Source organism: Pseudophryne corroboree, chromosome 1 (assembly GCF_028390025.1).
Source record: "Pseudophryne corroboree isolate aPseCor3 chromosome 1, aPseCor3.hap2, whole genome shotgun sequence".
Lineage (NCBI taxonomy): Eukaryota > Metazoa > Chordata > Amphibia > Anura > Myobatrachidae > Pseudophryne > Pseudophryne corroboree.
The window spans coordinates 204,731,115-204,743,766 of NC_086444.1; the positions used below are offsets into that span (position 1 = coordinate 204,731,115).

The 12,652-nt window shown below is 48.4% G+C and overlaps 1 protein-coding gene and 1 long non-coding RNA gene across 6 annotated transcripts in view; both read left to right on the plus strand.

Moving 5' to 3' along the window:
• Positions 1-12,652, plus strand: part of ARSK (arylsulfatase family member K) — a 251,854-nt gene that overhangs the window by 129,336 nt on the left and 109,866 nt on the right. The gene's annotated exons all lie outside the window — the stretch shown is intronic.
• On the plus strand, positions 3,491-3,979 carry LOC135050730 (uncharacterized). Its single transcript, XR_010241803.1, has 2 exons — positions 3,491-3,580; positions 3,690-3,979. It is a non-coding gene; the product is annotated as an uncharacterized LOC135050730 (long non-coding RNA).

Genomic DNA, 12,652 nt, shown 5'->3' on the forward strand with positions numbered 1-12,652 from the left:
AATTATCCACGGCACCCCGGGCCTTTTTACCAAGGTAATGGCCGAAAAGATGTTTCTTCAAAGAAAAAAGGCATCTAAATTATCCCTTACTTGCACGACCTAAAAAGGGCAAGTTCCAGAGAACAGTTGGAGGTCGGAAGAGCACTATCTAAAGTAGTTCTTCGACGGCACGACTGGATTCTAAATATTCCAAGAATCGCAGCTGTTTTCCGACGATACGTCTGCTGTTCCTAGGGATGATTCTGGACACGGTTCAGAAAAAGGTTTTTCTTCCCGAGGAAAAAGCCAAGGAGTTATCCGACCTGTCAGGAACCTCCTAAAACCAGGAAAGGTGTCTGTACATCAATGCACAAGAGTCCTGGGAAAAATGGTGGCTTTTTACGAAGCAATTCCATTCGGCAGATTCCATGCAAGAATTTTCCAAAGGGATCTGTTGGACAAATGGTCAGGGTCGCATCCTCAGATGCACCTGCGAATAACCCTGTCGCCAAGGACAAGGGTATATCTTCTGTGGTGGTTGCAAAAGGCTCATCTATTGGAGGGCCGCAGATTCGGCATACAGGATTTGATCCTGGTGACCACGGACGCCAGCCTGAGAGGTTGGGGAGCAGTCACACAAGGAAGAAACTTCCAGGGGGTATGGACGAACCTGGAAAAGTCTCTTCACATAAACATTCTGGTACTAAGAGCAATCTAAAATGCTCTAAGCCAGGCGGAACCACTCCTGCAAGGAAAACCGGTGTTGATTCAGTCGGACAACATCACGGCGGTCGCCCATGTAAACAGACAGGGCGGCACAAGAAGCAGGAGTGCAATGGCAGAAGCTGCCAAGATTCTTCGCTGGGCGGAGAATCACGTAATAGCACTGTCAGCAGTGTTCTTCCCGGGCGTGGACAACTGGGAAGCAGACTTCCTCAGCAGACACGATATTCACCCGGGAGAGGGGGGTCTTCATCCAGAAGTCTTCCACATGCTAATAAACTGTTGGGAAAGACCAATGGTAGACATGATGGCGTCTCGCCTCAACAAGAAACTGGACAAGTATTGCGCCAGGTCAAGAGATCCACAGGCAATAGCTGTGGACGCACTGGTAACACCTTGGGTGTACAAATCAGTATATGTGTTTCCTCCTCTGCCTCTCATACCAAAGGTATTGAAGATTATACGGTGAGGAGGAGTAAGAACAATACTAGTGGCTCCGGATTGGCCAAGAAGGACTTGGTACCCGGAACTTCAAGAGTTGGTCACGGACGACCCGTGCCCTCTACTTCTGAGAAGGGACCTGCTACAACAGGGTCCCTGTCTCTTTCAAGACTTACCGCGGCTGCGTTTGACGGCATGGCGGTTGAACGCCAGATCCTAAAAGGGAAAGGCATTCCAGAAGAAGTCATTCCTACCTTGATTAAGGCAAGGAAGGAAGTCACCGCGAAACATTATCACCGCATTTGGCGAAAATATGTCGCGTGGTGCGAGGATCGGAGTGTTCCGACGGAGGAATTTCAACTGGGTCGTTTCCTACATTTCCTACAATCAGGATTGTCTATGGGTCTCAAATTGAGATCTATTAAGGTTCAAATTTCGGCCCTGTCAATATTCTTCCAAAAAGAATTGGCCTCAGTTCCTGAGGTACAGACTTTTGTTAAAGGAGTACTGCATATACAGCCTCCTGTGGTGCCTCCGGTGGCACCGTGGGATCTAAATGTAGTTTTAGATTTCCTCAAATCCCATTGGTTTGAACCATTGAAAAAGGTGGATTTTAAATATCTCACATGGAAAGTGACTATGTTACTGGCCCTGGCTTCCGCCAGGAGAGTATCTAAATTGGCGGCTTTATCTTATAAAAGCCCTTATCTAATCTTCCATTCGGATAGGGCAGAACTGAGGACTCGTCCGCATTTTCTCCCTAAGGTGGTATCAGCGTTTCACCTGAACCAACCTATTGTGGTGCCTGCGGCCACTGGCGACTTGGAGGACTCCAAGTTGTTGGACGTTGTCAGAGCCTTAAAAATATACATTTCAAGGACGGCTGAAGTCAGAAAATCTGACTCGCTGTTGATACTATATGCACCCAACAAGTTGGGTGCCCCTGCTTCTAAGCAGACGATTGCTCGTTGGATTTGTAACACAATTCAACTTGCTCATTCTGTGGCAGGCCTGCCACAGCCTAAATCTGTTAAGGCCCATTCCACAAGGAAGGTGGGCTCATCTTGGGCGGCTGCCCGAGGGGTCTCGGCATTACAATTCTGTCGAGCAGCTACGTGGTCGGGGGAAAACACGTTTGTAAAATTCTACAAATTTGATACCCTGGCAAAAGAGGACTTGGAATTCTCTCATTCGGTGCTGCAGAGTCATCCGCACTCTCCCGCCCGTTTGGGAGCTTTGGTATAATCCCCATGGTCCTTTCAGGAACCCCAGCATCCACTTAGGACGATAGAGAAAATAAGAATTTACTTACCGATAATTCTATTTCTCGGAGTCCGTAGTGGATGCTGGGCGCCCATCCCAAGTGCGGATTATCTGCAATACTGTACATAGTTATTGTTAACAAATTCGGGTTATATTGTTAAGGAGCCATCTTTAAGAGGCTCTTTCTGTTATCATACTGTTAACTGGGTTTAGATCACAAGTTGTACGGTGTGATTGGTGTGGCTGGTATGAGTCTTACCCGGGATTCAAATTGCCTCCCTTATTGTGTACGCTCGTCCGGGCACAGTACCTAACTGGAGTCTGGAGGAGGGTCATAGGGGGAGGAGCCAGTGCACACCACCTGATCTGGTAAAAGCTTTACTTTTTTGTGCCCTGTCTCCTGCGGAGCCGCTATTCCCCATGGTCCTTTCAGGAACCCCAGCATCCACTACGGACTCCGAGAAATAGAATTATCGGTAAGTAAATTCTTATTTTTTGAATGTTTTACACTTGATTTTAACAACTTATAATGTTTTTTAGCTAATAAAAAATATATACCAACACAGGCGCAAACATAGACAGATTTGCATAATCCTCACCTAACTAACTCCCCTCCACAGCATTACACTGTTAGATTCCCTCCCCTGACCACGATATAGACTACTTACCTGTATAGTCCAGAGGAGCCGAGCAAGTAAGCCATCTACATACTGGACAGGGGCGATGTGTGAACACTATAATGTTGTGGATACTGTTTTTTATATTTAATTGTATTCATATTTTTATTAAATGTGCACGTGTGTGTGCTTAATTTTAAAAAAAAAAAGAACTTTTCAAAAAAAGATGTTGTCGAGAACATCCACTAAGACCTTATATAATATTTTTAAAGCACCTTTAGCAATTGAAGACGGAACAACACATTGCTTGTTCTGGAAAACATGTAAACTCCAAACCAACTAACAACATATTAACTGTACTGTGTATATTATTGCTTATGTGTTTAATTTCTGATTTTACTCACCAGATAACTGAGGTGATCGGGGCTCATCACTCTGAGAACTCGCCAATAGTGCCAGTGGTGGCTGGGGTGACACTGCCGAAAGTCTTCGCCTGGGTGGGGATGATGGAGCCGCAGAATCCGAGCCAAGACGCCGTGTCTTACTTGGCCTCCTGGGTAAGTGGCCCAAGCCCTGTGATGGGCGCCTTACAGGAGGTCGGCTTCCAGAAGCAGAACCTATGTGCAAATAAAAAAATTAATATTTTGTACTTCTATGTGTTTTCAGAATATGTGACTACAGTGAAGACTTACCTGCAATCCCAGCCTCATCCTGACTTGTCTGAGGCCTGTCTGGGCGGCTGGTCTGTGTGACTGTTGAAAAATTGACCCAAACATTATTACCATGCTTTGTGTAAAAACAACCACTGCAAAGCATTATTGTACTGTAACCATCTATTAGGTATTGTTTAAACAAATTATTTAAGCTTAAGAGCTTCTAGCTTCATGATTTTGAGTTGAATATCCAAATGTACATGATGTGGCACACAATAAATATGTTACATTTTTGAATTTTGACTCAGATATTGCAGAGATTGACTACTTGCAAATGTTTTTAAAATGTAATGTTGCAAAAATTGCACCGCTTTTCTGATTTTTAAAAAAAAAAAAACCATTTTAAAAAAAGCAGACAACACACATGTTCAAGCATTATCGCCAAAAAAAAAAAAAAAATTCGCTTTAATTTATAAAAAACAGTGCACATGTTTTTGCACTAAATTTAATTGAACAAATAGCCTAGGCAAGGTGAAAAAAGCACATTCTAAACACAAACACACCTTAAGGGAGCATAGGCCTGCAATATGTTTTTAAAAAAAGTATGCATCCTTTACCCTTTAAAAATGACATTATCTACATTTTGCGGACATTTTAAAAACAATATTACAAATCAAACTTACCATCCTGCGTGGGTCGGTCCGAATCCCGGACATGAGTAGCAGACACCACTTCTACAGGAATCAATGCCCGCACAGGCTCCTCCCAGTCCCGATAGCTTGCACGGAAAGGTGGCCCACCTCCGGTTTTACGTGCCGATTTGGCCTCTTTGGCCATCTTGGCCTTGACACGCCGCTTAATATCATAAAACCGCTTGCGGCACGTGTCCTCAGTCCGCCTCACCACACCCTCACTATTCACAGCAAGTATTACTTGACCCCACAGGACAGACTTCCTGCGGGAGGACACCTTGCCAGCATCCTGACCAAACAATTGGCGATGGTGCTTCATCAGCTCACGCACCAAAGCCATGTTTTCAGCATAGCTGAACTTTATATTCCTGCCAGTCTTGGTAGTGGTGCGTGGCTGCGGAGCCACAACACCATCACTATCACTGGAAAATACAGCAACAGGCACCCCCTCCTCCTCCTCCTCACTAACCTCCTCCCTCTCACTACCCCCCTCCACCTCACTACCAGCCTCCACCTCACTACCAGCCTCCACCTCACTACCAGCCTCCACCTCACTAACCTCCGCCACCACACTGACCTCTGAGTCGGACATGACAAACAACAAAAAACACTGAAAAATCAAAACACAAAACACACTCCTCCACTACTCCTACTACACACCACACAGCCAACACACACGCTCACTCACTCACTCACAAACAATGACAAAAGACTGTAAAAAAAAAACAAGGACAAAAAAATTGACAAACTGTGAAAAAACAATACTACAAATATGACAAGACTACTAGCACACACAGTACAGCACTCAACAATCACCAAACTCCTCTCCAAATCCACCAAAAACTCCACCAAACTCACCAACTCCAAATACACCTTCCTCTCTCCTCTCCACTAGCTAAACCCACGAGGTGCGGAGTGTTTGGGGCGGTTTTATAGTAATATGCACAGACACTCCTCCTTCACGAATACAACCAATCACGGCCGCGTGACGTAAACGAAACTTAGGAGTAAAAACGCGGCAGCAATTTCCAAATCACTGCCGTAACAGACTTGTGACGCAGTCGTAAAAAAAACACAACAACGCGGCCGCGAAATAGCAAACGCGGCCGCAATCTACAGCAGAAAAGCACGAATGACATCGACATCGGAAGATACGGAAAATACGAATACGACAGCTTAGTAAATTAGTCGTAATCAATTCAAAAAGTTGCAATTTTGCACTGTCGATGTCATTCGTGATTGAACTTAGACATGATTTTGGAAAATACGAATCTTAGTAAATGTACCCCTATGTATACGCTGTCGGACTTATACGTGTCGGTCTTATTGGAGTCTGTTAAATGTATTGTCGGTCATTTAGCTGTCTATGTATGTGCTGTCTGCAATTTGGGATTGTCTATTTAATTGATGTCTGGTAAATGACATTTCGGTCTCTTTTACTATCTATGTATGCGCTGTCGGTCTTTTGCGTGTCGGTCTAATACACGTTTGATGTGTGTTCTGTCTGTCTTATATGTGTCTGTGTATATGCTGTCGGTCTATTGTGGTTAGGTATCATTGTTGTCTGATGGATGACGTGTCGGTCTGTTTTGTTGTCGATGTATGCGCTGTCGGTTTTGGGGTTGTCGATGTGACTGTTGTCTGACTTATGTCTTTGTTCTGTAGGACCGTTGGCCTTGTCGGTGTTTCCATTGTCTATATATTACCTGTGTCTGAGTTTTATCTGTCGGTGTTTCACCACTGTCTGACTAGTGTCTGTCTGTCTTCTGTTGTCGGTCTTTTTGCTGTCTGCATTCTTCCGGTCAGCGTGTCATCCGGAACCCGCAGGGCAGGGAGGGCTGAACCTAGTGGGGCACAGGAAAGGCTGGTCCTGGGAGGGGGGGCACAGGGAAGGGATGGCTGAACTGGGTGGGGTTCACAGAGAAGGCTGCACCGGGGGGTGGCATAATACAGGCAATGCTAGACCTGGGGGGCACAGGGCAGGTTGGGATGGACCTTGACAGGGTGGCGAAGGGCATCCAGTGAAGCACACACCTGGGACAGGTGGTGATGGTGGAAGGCGGTTGCTGCTGCTCATCTTGGTTGAGCCAACCAGTGACACATATTGGGCTGATTCTGTTGCCGTGCCAATGATCACGTAAATTAGTGGTTGGGGGGTTTGCGATTGCACGAACCACCCATTCACAAACCCACTCTGCAGCATGCTGCACTTAGTACTTTACTTTCCCCCTGCCATTGCAGGTCAAACCCCTGAGCGGCAGTAGTTACACCCATAGGTGAAGCTAGGTGGGTCGTGGCATGCCCCCTAAACTGCACGCTGCGCTACAGATTGTTTATTCTACTACCAGCTAGAATCTCACTAAAACTAGTTTTCAGAAGTAGGCAGATACTCCCCTGCCACAGGGAGGAAGCAGATAGTGCCCAACAATTTTATTTTGCTTCTGCAGAGGTTCTGCAGCATGTTTGAAAGTATTATTTTATGGTGGGCACCTCTTCCCTGTAGGCACCATCCTGGGCAGCACCAGGCATTGCTAGTGATAAGCATCAGTAGTACCCTCATGTAATCATTATCAGTGGTCAGAAAGAAGGGATTATGGATTATATCTGTGGATAGGGAAAGTTTAGTCTTCATCACTGGTTTTAGATTTTGTTTATTGGATTACACAACAATGATGCTGTTCCCCATAACCCAGTGTCGGTGCTTCGACTTCTGGAATCCTGAACGTTGGGATCCTAATATATATATATATGCAAGCCTAAAAACACATGTACTGCCTGAAGACGGATCAATAAAGGCCCAAAACGTTGCTGAGCAATTGTATGTTGTTGGAGTGATTTATTACTGAAGACCACTGAGTGCCGTTGTTCGCATATATGTACTGTATATGTGTATATATATATTGTACCCCAAATTCAATTTGAGCACTTATTTTGATGAAAATAAAACTGGTTTTTATAATATTTCTACTGCGGGGTACACTGGGCTCCACAAGGAAAGACATAGGGGGTGTAGAGTAGGATCTTGATCCGAGGCACCAACAGGCTCAAAAGCTTTGACTGTTCCCAGAATGCACAGCGCCGCCTCCTATATCACCCCGCCTCCCTGCACAGGAGCTCAGTTTTGTAGTTGGTGCCGCAGATAGCAGGCACATACCAGAGGGGCTGCTCTGGGCAGCCCTAAGAAGAGCTTTTTGAGAAGAAAAGTGAAGACTTCAAGGGCTGTAGCAGTGTGTACATGTCTAGTGACATTCACTGCTGCAGCTCCATCTCTCCCCAGCGGCGCTGTACACTCCCGAGCCCTGGTTGCCGGGTAACTACAGCAGGAGGCTCCGGTTTTCTTCTAAAGTCAGGTACACACGACGGGGGCTCTCCGGGATCGCGTGGCCACGCTTCGGGAGGTGGTGAGTGGGTCCCGCTCGTGGGACCCTTACTTTATCGCGATCTGGCGCGGTCAGTGGGAGGCGGGCCACACGCGCTGGCGGTGGTCACTGTGGCAGTACAGGCGATCCCACTAGATCACCAGGGCATGGGTGCAGGTCAGGTTTTCCCTTAAAACCGTTTTACTAGTAGCCCACAGAACCCGGTGGTTTTGCCAGCAGGGGGATAAGGCTTAGACCTGGTGGAGCCCCTCCCCCAGCCCCTGGGCGCCATTTCCAGCAAATGTTCCCGCCCTGGAGCTGCATATCTGTCTCTCCCTCACTCCCTGTCAGTGTTTGGGCGCCATTTCTCTCAGCTACACTGTTCCTGGGACTGCTTGGGCAAATCATCCTGTGTAAAGCTGCCTGGTTGCCAGCGCTGTGACTTTACATGACACTTAAGTATTCTACATGTCAATTAGAAAGTGTTAGTTAAGAAAGAGTGCATTTAGTCAGGGTACTCTGGTACAAGTACCCTGTGATATACATCCAGTTCTTACTGTGCAGTGTTATATCTATTGACTACATAGCTATATAAGATGGTCCAGTGCAGTATTATTGTTAGTAATAACCTCTGCATTGTTTAACTGTGACTATATGTGTGTGCATTAGCTTGCTGAGTGGTTTCCATTTCGTGTCTCTCACTCAACTTGCTATCCCTATATTCTATAACCTGAGGGGGCTTGGTGCGTCAGGTTTTATAATTATATAAGATTTTCACAAGATATACTCTAATACGTATTTTTCTCTGTGATTTTAGTCACCATATCTCTCCTGTATCTCTGCTTGTGCTGACTACACTGCGCAGGGGTTTGGGTAAGAGGTATTGTGCTGCTGCCAATTGTACTGTGTTACCTGATACTGCAAGTTATATCATGTCTGCTTCTGAAGGTAACGGTTCTGGGGCTGAACACACTGCCGGTGTTGCTGACGCCACAGATCACTATGAGGAGACTACAGCAGCTGGGGGCTCCTTGCCCCCCAGTGGGACTGTGGCAATGGGGGTACATAATGACCCACCATGGGCTACTTTCTCCACGCTTCTACATACGCTAGTTACTAAACTAACACCCCCTATGGGACCTCCTATGCCGGTGCAACCGTATGTGGTCCCCGCAGCTAACCCGCTGTGGGCGGATACTTTATCTGCTCAATTGAATTAGTTGAACCAGTCCTTGACTAATAAAAAGTCTGACTCTCGCTCGCCTAAGACCAAGGGGTCCTCTAAGCGAGCTCTTATCTCCTCACAATCCACTGCTGTCACTGACACCTCGTCTGATGAAGATGGCGCTTACTCTGACCCCACAGATTCTGACACAGATACTGCTGATGGGGAGGGTAGTTCACATGTGGATGTTCCTGATCTTTTGGAGGCTATTAAGTTAATTTCTCTAACGTCCTAAGTGGATGCTGGGGACTCCGTCAGGACCATGGGGAATAGTGGCTCCGCAGGAGACAGGGCACAAAAAGTAAGCTTTTAGGATCACATGGTGTGTACTGGCTCCTCCCCCTATGACCCTCCTCCAAGCCTCAGTTAGGTTTTTGTGCCCGTCCGAGCAGGGTGCAATCTAGGTGGCTCCCCTAAAGAGCTGCTTAGAAAAAGTTTTTTAGGTTTTTTATTTTCAGTGAGTCCTGCTGGCAACAGGCTCACTGCATCGAGGGACTTAGGGGAGAGAATTTCAACTCACCTGCGTGCAGGATGGATTGGATTCTTAGGCTACTGGACACCATTAGCTCCAGAGGGAGTCGGAACACAGGTCTCACCCTGGGGTTCGTCCCGGAGCCGCGCCGCCGACCCCCCTTACAGACAGTGCCAGATTAAGGTGCTCATGGGCCTGGAGCTGAAATTTATGATGGGCCTATTGTGTGCTGTCTCAGGGGCGGGGGCGCTGGTGTATCTATAATGGGTGCAAGGTGTACAGTGCTTATGGGACACTGGGTCCAGGGGGACCCACACACTGCACCCATTTGATTATACTCACCGCTCCATCAGTCCGACTCCAGCTGCAGAGTTCAAATATCACTCAGAAAGTGGCAGCCGTGGCCATTTTCCTGTGATTCGTGCATGCACAATGAAGTTGTCCCAGGGAGCGCAGAGCGGTGTGTGACCAGCATGGCGTGGGGAGGGTAGTGGGAGGCTACTGATACGGGTATGTCACCAGTTGTGCATTTAATGTGTGTGTGTGTGTGTGTGTGTGTGTGTGTGTGTATAGAGGCAAGTTTGAAAAATATAAAGATGTATCTATTTATCAAGAAAGGTAGATATAGAGCAGTGATCGCAAAATACGCGCTATGGCGCGTTTTTACGCGCTACGGGCAGAGAGGGACTCAGATTTTAAAAGTGAGCGGGTCCCGCAGGACGCGCTGTTTTTCGCTGACCGTCGCCTTACATCCAATAGAAATCCCCAAGCCCTGCCTCACCAGCCAATAGCCGCCGGCAGCGTCTCCCAATGCAAGCGCCACCTCAGACGTCTGTCCCTCCTCCCTACCCTGCCTTCAACCCATTGAATGTGCAGCTGGCAACCGGGCGGGGACATCACGATGACGGGGCGGGCATGTTAGATGCAGGAGGGAGCCGAGGACACGGAGAGGAGCGCCTTCACCACGGACAGCCTGGTGGGTCTGCTTCAGAGAACATGAGCTGGGGCCAGCGGAACATCTCAGTGCGGTCGAGGACACCGCAAAGTATCAAGAGGTCAGAGCGCTGCGAGCAGGCTCAAGAAGAGAGCGCGGGGTCTGGGATCAACGAGACAATCTACAGTTTCACATACATGCGGGTGGCTGTCATGACTCACGAGTGATAAATAATGCGACCTGGGGGAATGGTGTTAAATCTTTCGTTTCACGAACGTGTGGGTGGGCCTTTCCTATATGTATTTAATGGCCAATACCTGCACATTATACCTGTGAGGGTGCAGTCGGGAAACTAGGTGCACTTCCTGTTACTCTGCATCTTATTCCCCCAGCGTCCATTCCACTCCCAACTACTAATGCACACATCCTGCCCCCTGCTACCACTACTGCACCTATCTTACCCCCTGCTACCACTACTGCACCTATCCTACCACTACTGCACCCATCCTGCCCCCTGCTACCACTACTGCACCTATCTTACCCCCTGCTACCACTACTGCACCCATCCTACCACTACTGCACCCATCCTGCCCCCTGCTACCACTACTGCACCTATCTTACCCCCTGCTACCACTACTGCACCTATCTTACCCCCTGCTACCACTACTGCACCTATCCTACCACTACTGCACCCATCCTGCCCCCTGCTACCACTACTGCACCTATCTTACCCCCTGCTACCACTACTGCACCCATCCTGCCCCCTGCTACCACTACTGCACCTATCTTACCCCCTGCTACCACTACTGCACCTATCCTACCACTACTGCACCTATCTTACCCCCTGCTACCACTACTGCACCTATCTTACCCCCTGCTACCACTACTGCACCTATCTTACCCCCTGCTACCACTACTGCACCTATCCTACCACTACTGCACCCATCCTGCCCCCTGCTACCACTACTGCACCTATCTTACCCCCTGCTACCACTACTGCACCTATCCTGCCCACTACCACTACTGCACCTATCTTACCCCCTGCTACCACTACTGCACCTATCCTACCACTACTGCACCTATCTTACCCCCTGCTACCACTACTGCACCTATCTTACCCCCTGCTACCACTACTGCACCTATCTTACCCCCTGCTACCACTACTGCACCTATCCTACCACTACTGCACCCATCCTGCCCCCTGCTACCACTACTGCACCTATCTTACCCCCTGCTACCACTACTGCACCTATCCTGCCCACTACCACTACTGCACCTATCTTACCCCCTGCTACCACTACTGCACCCATCCTGCCCCCTGCTACCACTACTGCACCTATCTTACCCCCTGCTACCACTACTGCACCCATCCTGCCCCCTGCTACCACCACTACTGCACCCATCCTGCCCCCTGTTACCACCACTACTGCACCTATCTTACCTCCTGGTACCACTACTGCACCTATCCTACCCCCTGCTACCACTACTGCACCCATCCTGCCCACTACCACTGCTGCACCTATCTTACCCCCTGCTACCACTACTGCACCTATCCTACCACTACTGCACCCATCCTGCCCGCTGCTACCACCACTACTGCACCTATCTTACCCCCTGCTACCACTACTGCACCTATCCTACCCCCTACCACTACTGCACCCATCCTGCTACCACTACTGCACCCATCCTGATACCACCACTACTGCACCTATCCTACCCCCTGCTACCACGTCACCTATCCTACCTCCTACCACTACTGCACCCACCCTGCTACCACTACTGCACCTATCTTACCCCTTGCTACCACTACTGCACCTATCCTAACCCCTACCACTACTGCACCCATCCTGATACCACCACTACTGCACCTATCCTACCCCCTGCTACCACGTCACCTATCCTACCTCCTACCACTACTGCACCCACCCTGCTACCACTACTGCACCTATCCTACCACCTTCCACCTCTACTGCACCCATTCTACCCCACATACCCACACAGTGCCCATTATAAACACCCCCATACTGCTAAGTATTCACACCCCCATAGTGACCATCATATGCACACCCCAATACCGCACAGTGTCTATTATACACCCCCCATAGCTCTCATATCACTCTATACCCACACAGTACTCATTATACACACTTACAATGCTCATAGCACCCTCTATTACCCACACACACCTGCACAGTGGCCATCATACGCACAACACATGCCCACACAGTGCTCATAATACACCCCAACCCCCCCCAACCCCACACACACACAGCGCCTAGCATATTGGTACTCAA